The sequence below is a fragment of the Diabrotica virgifera genome, chromosome 2 (genome assembly GCF_917563875.1).
Source record: "Diabrotica virgifera virgifera chromosome 2, PGI_DIABVI_V3a".
In the NCBI taxonomy this organism is placed as follows: Eukaryota; Metazoa; Arthropoda; class Insecta; order Coleoptera; family Chrysomelidae; genus Diabrotica; species Diabrotica virgifera.
The window spans coordinates 137,734,455-137,743,952 of record NC_065444.1 but is presented as its reverse complement, the minus strand read 5'-3'; the positions used below and the strand labels follow the sequence as shown (position 1 = coordinate 137,743,952).

General features: G+C 35.0%; 1 long non-coding RNA gene across 1 annotated transcript; it reads left to right on the top strand.

The window, feature by feature from the left end:
• Positions 1–5,767: 5,767 nt before the first annotated feature.
• LOC126879644 (uncharacterized) lies at positions 5,768–7,580 on the top strand. The gene is made up of 3 exons (XR_007696168.1): positions 5,768–6,058; positions 6,146–6,548; positions 7,259–7,580. It is a non-coding gene; the product is annotated as an uncharacterized LOC126879644 (long non-coding RNA).
• Positions 7,581–9,498: the final 1,918 nt, after the last annotated feature.

Genomic DNA, 9,498 nt, shown 5'->3' with positions numbered 1-9,498 from the left:
CCTCTAAGTGTGCCATGATTAATATGTTAATTATAAAGATACTTATGAACAATATACTCCAATAATTAATTTCCTATTGGTGGATCTCGGGTTGTCCTCGATTTAGTCGGATCTCGCCTTGATATGAAGACGTATATATATATATATATATATATATATATATATATATATATATATATATATATATATATATATATATATATATTAAACCAGTACCTGTGGATCTTTTGATCACTGAGTGTGTTTCAAAGATCTACATCTTTTGTTTTTTCATAAACATTATCTTACTTACTCTAAAGTAATTAGGGAATTAAAACTTGAGACTGTCATTTTCAGGTTGGGCGTAGATTTACGCTCCTGTTATGTCTATGTCTTGGATGTTGTTTTCTGATGGAATGTGTCTAAAGATATTCAACCTCTCATCTTTACCGATGAGCCCACGGAGGTTGAAGAGGGCGAAACACATTTCTAGGAACTGGTGTTTGGATCTTTGATTCTATTCGAAAAATTTTTCCCAGCCAGAAATAGTGGATGTGTGAGTTATTCGTAAGGGGATTTTTCCACATTCTCTATTTCATTTGTTTGAGATATATATATATATATATATATATATATATATATATATATATATATATATATATATATATATATATATATATATGAAAGGAAACGGCAATTGCATTTTATTTCACTTCGACCACCACCGATATTCTACACGACGTGTTTCGAGCTCATGTCAAGCTCTCGTCAGGAACATCTAGGTGGATGGTCGAGGTGTAAGAAAATGCTTTTGGCCTTTCTGGTAATAATAAAATAACCAGACTTCAGTACACTTGGTACGACATCTATATTAATTAAACGAAAAGATTTCTCTGGTATACAGAAGAAATCTTTTCCGTAGCGGACGCGAAAATGTAAATTTCAAAGTCTTCATAAAAGACGATGAACGACAAAAGACACCTCTTTGTGTCACAGATTTGTCTACAAAGCCACGTTATTCGCTACACATTCGTCAATAACGGAGAAGAACCGTGATATGAAAGGAAACGGCAATTGCATTTTATTTCACTTCGACCACCACCGATATTCTACACGACGTGTTTCGAGCTCATGTCAAGCTCTCGTCAGGAACATCTAGGTGGATGGTCGAGGTGTAAGAAAATGCTTTTGGCCTTTCTGGTAATAATAAAATAACCAGACTTCAGTACACTTGGTACGACATCTATATTAATTAAACGAAAAGATTTCTCTGGTATACAGAAGAAATCTTTTCCGTAGCGGACGCGAAAATGTAAATTTCAAAGTCTTCATAAAAGGCGATGAACGACAAAAGACACCTCTTTGTGTCACAGATTTGTCTACAAAGCCACGTTATTCGCTACACATTCGTCAATAACGGAGAAGAACCGTGATATGAAAGGAAACGGCAATTGCATTTTATTTCACTTCGACCACCACCGATATTCTACACGACGTGTTTCGAGCTCATGTCAAGCTCTCGTCAGGAACATCTAGGTGGATGGTCGAGGTGTGAGAAAATGCTTTTGGCCTTTCTGGTAATAATAAAATAACCAGACTTCAGTACACTTGGTACGACATCTATATTAATTAAACGAAAAGATTTCTCTGGTATACAGAAGAAATCTTTTCCGTAGCGGACGCGAAAATGTAAATTTCAAAGTCTTCATAAAAGACGATGAACGACAAAAGACACCTCTTTGTGTCACAGATTTGTCTACAAAGCCACGTTATTCGCTACACATTCGTCAATAACGGAGAAGAACCGTGATATGAAAGGAAACGGCAATTGCATTTTATTTCACTTCGACCACCACCGATATTCTACACGACGTGTTTCGAGCTCATGTCAAGCTCTCGTCAGGAACATCTAGGTGGATGGTCGAGGTGTAAGAAAATGCTTTTGGCCTTTCTGGTAATAATAAAATAACCAGACTTCAGTACACTTGGTACGACATCTATATTAATTAAACGAAAAGATTTCTCTGGTATACAGAAGAAATCTTTTCCGTAGCGGACGCGAAAATGTAAATTTCAAAGTCTTCATAAAAGACGATGAACGACAAAAGACACCTCTTTGTGTCACAGATTTGTCTACAAAGCCACGTTATTCGCTACACATTCGTCAATAACGGAGAAGAACCGTGATATGAAAGGAAACGGCAATTGCATTTTATTTCACTTCGACCACCACCGATATTCTACACGACGTGTTTCGAGCTCATGTCAAGCTCTCGTCAGGAACATCTAGGTGGATGGTCGAGGTGTAAGAAAATGCTTTTGGCCTTTCTGGTAATAATAAAATAACCAGACTTCAGTACACTTGGTACGACATCTATATTAATTAAACGAAAAGATTTCTCTGGTATACAGAAGAAATCTTTTCCGTAGCGGACGCGAAAATGTAAATTTCAAAGTCTTCATAAAAGACGATGAACGACAAAAGACACCTCTTTGTGTCACAGATTTGTCTACAAAGCCACGTTATTCGCTACACATTCGTCAATAACGGAGAAGAACCGTGATATGAAAGGAAACGGCAATTGCATTTTATTTCACTTCGACCACCACCGATATTCTACACGACGTGTTTCGAGCTCATGTCAAGCTCTCGTCAGGAACATCTAGGTGGATGGTCGAGGTGTAAGAAAATGCTTTTGGCCTTTCTGGTAATAATAAAATAACCAGACTTCAGTACACTTGGTACGACATCTATATTAATTAAACGAAAAGATTTCTCTGGTATACAGAAGAAATCTTTTCCGTAGCGGACGCGAAAATGTAAATTTCAAAGTCTTCATAAAAGACGATGAACGACAAAAGACACCTCTTTGTGTCACAGATTTGTCTACAAAGCCACGTTATTCGCTACACATTCGTCAATAACGGAGAAGAACCGTGATATGAAAGGAAACGGCAATTGCATTTTATTTCACTTCGACCACCACCGATATTCTACACGACGTGTTTCGAGCTCATGTCAAGCTCTCGTCAGGAACATCTAGGTGGATGGTCGAGGTGTAAGAAAATGCTTTTGGCCTTTCTGGTAATAATAAAATAACCAGACTTCAGTACACTTGGTACGACATCTATATTAATTAAACGAAAAGATTTCTCTGGTATACAGAAGAAATCTTTTCCGTAGCGGACGCGAAAATGTAAATTTCAAAGTCTTCATAAAAGACGATGAACGACAAAAGACACCTCTTTGTGTCACAGATTTGTCTACAAAGCCACGTTATTCGCTACACATTCGTCAATAACGGAGAAGAACCGTGATATGAAAGGAAACGGCAATTGCATTTTATTTCAGACCTAGATTTTTCCACCTAGATGTTCCTGACGAGAGCTTGACATGAGCTCGAAACACGTCGTGTAGAATATCGGTGGTGGTCGAAGTGAAATAAAATGCAATTGCCGTTTCCTTTCATATCACGGTTCTTCTCCGTTATTGACGAATGTGTAGCGAATAACGTGGCTTTGTAGACAAATCTGTGACACAAAGAGGTGTCTTTTGTCGTTCATCGTCTTTTATGAAGACTTTGAAATTTACATTTTCGCGTCCGCTACGGAAAAGATTTCTTCTGTATACCAGAGAAATCTTTTCGTTTAATTAATATAGATGTCGTACCAAGTGTACTGAAGTCTGGTTATTTTATTATTACCAGAAAGGCCAAAAGCATTTTCTTACACCTCGACCATCCACCTAGATGTTCCTGACGAGAGCTTGACATGAGCTCGAAACACGTCGTGTAGAATATCGGTGGTGGTCGAAGTGAAATAAAATGCAATTGCCGTTTCCTTTCATATCACGGTTCTTCTCCGTTATTGACGAATGTGTAGCGAATAACGTGGCTTTGTAGACAAATCTGTGACACAAAGAGGTGTCTTTTGTCGTTCATCGTCTTTTATGAAGACTTTGAAATTTACATTTTCGCGTCCGCTACGGAAAAGATTTCTTCTGTATACCAGAGAAATCTTTTCGTTTAATTAATATAGATGTCGTACCAAGTGTACTGAAGTCTGGTTATTTTATTATTACCAGAAAGGCCAAAAGCATTTTCTTACACCTCGACCATCCACCTAGATGTTCCTGACGAGAGCTTGACATGAGCTCGAAACACGTCGTGTAGAATATCGGTGGTGGTCGAAGTGAAATAAAATGCAATTGCCGTTTCCTTTCATATCACGGTTCTTCTCCGTTATTGACGAATGTGTAGCGAATAACGTGGCTTTGTAGACAAATCTGTGACACAAAGAGGTGTCTTTTGTCGTTCATCGTCTTTTATGAAGACTTTGAAATTTACATTTTCGCGTCCGCTACGGAAAAGATTTCTTCTGTATACCAGAGAAATCTTTTCGTTTAATTAATATAGATGTCGTACCAAGTGTAATGAAGTCTGGTTATTTTATTATTACCAGAAAGGCCAAAAGCATTTTCTTACACCTCGACCATCCACCTAGATGTTCCTGACGAGAGCTTGACATGAGCTCGAAACACGTCGTGTAGAATATCGGTGGTGGTCGAAGTGAAATAAAATGCAATTGCCGTTTCCTTTCATATCACGGTTCTTCTCCGTTATTGACGAATGTGTAGCGAATAACGTGGCTTTGTAGACAAATCTGTGACACAAAGAGGTGTCTTTTGTCGTTCATCGTCTTTTATGAAGACTTTGAAATTTACATTTTCGCGTCCGCTACGGAAAAGATTTCTTCTGTATACCAGAGAAATCTTTTCGTTTAATTAATATAGATGTCGTACCAAGTGTACTGAAGTCTGGTTATTTTATTATTACCAGAAAGGCCAAAAGCATTTTCTTACACCTCGACCATCCACCTAGATGTTCCTGACGAGAGCTTGACATGAGCTCGAAACACGTCGTGTAGAATATCGGTGGTGGTCGAAGTGAAATAAAATGCAATTGCCGTTTCCTTTCATATCACGGTTCTTCTCCGTTATTGACGAATGTGTAGCGAATAACGTGGCTTTGTAGACAAATCTGTGACACAAAGAGGTGTCTTTTGTCGTTCATCGTCTTTTATGAAGACTTGGAAATTTACATTTTCGCGTCCGCTACGGAAAAGATTTCTTCTGTATACCAGAGAAATCTTTTCGTTTAATTTATATATATATATATATATATATATATATATATATATATATATATATATATATATATATATATATATATATATATATATATATATATATATATATATATATGGGCCTTCCTCCCAACATGTAAACACCAAAATGTTGAATATTAATTGTTTCGTTTATGTATTCGTAAAATTGTTTGTCCTAAATGTTAATTTAAGTAATTTTGACTACTCCGGCACACACGGAAAATAATACACTTGGTTGTGTGAGTTATTATGCCTTCACTGTACACTAAATCCAATGTTGGTTTTTTTTTCACTTGGCGTTCTTCATCGAACTTTTTATATCGAGGCTAACAAGCTCATCCAACAACTGGCCTGATGATGTTTAAGAAATTAAACGAAATATTGCTAGCTCGTTGAAAAGAGTACACTTTGGCTTTCATTTCCAGCTGCACACCCAATGAACTTTACCTTTGACATTTATATATATATATTATCATATATTTTTAATAATAACAACAACAATAATTTATTTTATTTTTGGTTGTGCCAATTATTATATTTTTTCATATATACGCGGGTTAATTTATTATTATTTATTTATTTTATTAATTATTATTAATTTTAATTATTTTATTTTATTTAATTATTGAATTTTTTAAATATACTGATTTAATAATTGATTTTAATATTGATTTTGCCCGGCGCCATCTATTAATCACTTACCTTACTAGCTCAGTTATAAAGTGAATTCTGCATGAGATCTCCTATCTGTGGAGGTGTGAGAAAAGATTTCTGAAATATCAACTAAACAAACGACACAAAAATACAGCTATATGAAATGGTTGATAAATAACAAAAGACTGTCGAATATTGTACACGAATTTGGAAATATATTGAAAATAAAGGCTTTGTTATGCAACATCAAAAATACAAGGTAATTATACAATAATATAGATCAGATCAATATGATATCAACTTGAAATATTTGCTGATCTATCTAACGCTAAATTATTTATTTTAGGTTATCTAGTCGAAAGTCTGAAGGAAGAAATACGATGCAATGAATTTAACTATAAAAAAAAAATAAAAGTATTTGACAAAAAATTAAGTCGAAGATAACCCAAAATTATCTTGAATATTCAAAATTTGTTATACTAAAGCTAGAAAATGAAAAACATTGACTTTAGATCATGATCAATTAAAAATATAAACTGTTCAGTACAACCTTTCACGATGTAATATGAAGATAAACCAAACTGCTATGAAGTCTCTTCGGATCCAAGAAGAAACCAACTCCTTCTATTTCACTGGAACAATGTTCTAAACATGGTAGATACCCGCATCGGAATACTTTTTCACTTTTCTTATAAAGTTGAGGGTCATTTTTGAAAATTTTTTCTTCACCATGAAGATTATTTATACAGGTTAGTAGAATAAAAGTTTTTAATTTAAAATTTTTACGATTTAACGCATTTTTTTCAAAAAATTGCGGAGCTCCTTATAAACAGGTGTTGCTTGTTCAAAAGCCTGCAGAAGTCTCTCTAAAATGGATTCCTTTTGGCTTGGCGTCCCTTCACAGCCAATGGAAATTAATTATTAATAACAATCCTTGCTATGAAAATTTGAATTCACCAATCAAAAAATTCCAATAAATTTGACATTTCATCAAAATAATAATTTTGATGAAAATTTTGGAAATATGAACCCAAATTGTGATTCTATCCTAATCTTTGGGTATAATCTAATCTGGGATTTGAATAGATTAAACTTTCTAGTTCATTTTGATATAATTTCCTTCTTGCTAGGTGCCCTTATTAAAGTTCTATTAGGGTTCATTTCAACGTCCGACACTTCATTTTTAGTTTCTTTATCACTTACACTCACATATTAAAATTCAAATATTTACACAATTACTACATACAAAGGATTGAAATAACTTTCAATTTACACAAAATAAATCAGCAATTGAATATGCATAAGCCATTTCCTCAAAATATCATTCTTATACGTTAATTTGACCTATAGTTTCGACACTTGTCAAAGCTATGATTCTATTGAACTATTTTCCACATTTTTCTTTAAAATTTATACTAATACTATTAATATTGAACTAACTATTGTTCTCAAATTTTAGATTAATGTCTATTTCAACATAATTTCACAAATCTATACATGCAGCTAAATGATGCAAGACGTATCACCTTAACGAAGTTCCTTTCGAAGTGACTTTTGGAAACATGGAACCTTTTGATGATTCTTACGAACAAATAAGGCTATTGTATGATACAAATAGAAGTAATTCTCTGGTAAAACTCAAAATTCAAATTATTATATATTCTATTTACTAATTTCTAATTTATATGTCATTGAAATATCATCTTTGATATAGGATTACCTATTTTGATTTCTTATGTAATTCTACCTTTATACACTTAAATAAAACCATCTTATAACTATTTAATTATTACTAAGTGCTCTCCTAACTTTAGTTCTTTTTATAATTCTTATTCTTCTCAACCTTCCAATCAACGATACCCCTCAAAAGTGGCAATAATCAAAAATTATCCATATACTTTGGGCTTTATTAAAATTACTAAATTATCTATTATTTTTAACTATTCTATGGTTTGAGTATCTTAAAAAATCATAATAACTATTTAAAATCATGACAATATATATATATATATATATATATATATATATATATATATATATATATATATATATATATATATATATATATATATATGAAAGAAACGGCGATTGCATTTTATTACACTTCGACCACTACCGACATTCTACACGACGTGTTTCAAGGTAATATCAACCTCTCGTCAGGAATGTCTAGGTGGACAGTCGAAGCGGAATAAAATGCATGGGGCCTTCCTGGTGATAATAAAACAACCAGACTTCAGTACACTAGGTACGACATCTATATGAAATAAAACGAAAAGATTTCTCTGGTGTACAGAAGAAACCTTTTCCTTAGCGGCCGTGACCATGTGAATTCAAAGTCTTGACAAAGACGATGAAACGACAAAAGATACCTCTTTGTATCACAGATTTGTCTACAAAGCCACGTTATTCGCTACGCATTCGTCAATACGGAGAAACCGTGGTAATATGAAAGAAACGGCGATTGCATTTTATTACACTTCGACCACCACCGACATTCTACACGACGTGTTTCAAGGTAATATCAACCTCTCGTCAGGAATGTCTAGGTGGACAGTCGAAGCGGAATAAAATGCATAGGGCCTTCCTGGTGATAATAAAACAACCAGACTTCAGTACACTAGGTACGACATCTATATGAAATACAACGAAAAGATTTCTCTGGTGTACAGAAGAAACCTTTTCCGTAGCGGCCGTGACCATGTGAATTCAAAGTCTTGATAAAGACGATGAAACGACAAAAGATACCTCTTTGTATCACAGATTTGTCTACAAAGCCACGTTATTCGCTACGCATTCGTCAATACGGAGAAACCGTGGTAATATGAAAGAAACGGCGATTGCATTTTATTACACTTCGACCACCACCGACATTCTACACGACGTGTTTCAAGGTAATATCAACCTCTCGTCAGAAATGTCTAGGTGGACAGTCGAAGCGGAATAAAATGCATGGGGCCTTCCTGGTGATAATAAAACAACCAGACTTCAGTACTCTAGGTACGACATCTATATGAAATAAAACGAAAAGATTTCTCTGGTGTACAGAAGAAACCTTTTCCGTAGCGGCCGTGACCATGTGAATATTTCATATAGATGTCGTACCTAGTGTACTGAAGTCTGGTTGTTTTAATATCACCAGGAAGGCCCCATGCATTTTATTCCGCTTCGACTGTCCACCTAGACATTCCTGACGAGAGGTTGATATTACCTTGAAACACGTCGTGTAGAATGTCGGTGGTGGTCGAAGTGTAATAAAATGCAATCGCCGTTTCTATCATATTACCACGGTTTCTCCGTATTGACGAATGCGTAGCGAATAACGTGGCTTTGTAGACAAATCTGTGATACAAAGAGGTATCTTTTGTCGTTTCATCGTCTTTATCAAGACTTTAAATTCACATGGTCACGGCCGCTACGGAAAAGGTTTCTTCTGTACACCAGAGAAATCTTTTCGTTTTATTTCATATAGATGTCGTACCTAGTGTACTGAAGTCTGGTTGTTTTATTATCACCAGGAAGGCCCCATGCATTTTATTCCGCTTCGACTGTCCACCTAGACATTCCTGACGAGAGGTTGATATTACCTTGAAACACGTCGTGTAGAATGTCGGTGGTGGTCGAAGTGTAATAAAATGCAATCGCCGTTTCTTTCATATTACCACGGTTTCTCCGTATTGACGAATGCGTAGCGAATAA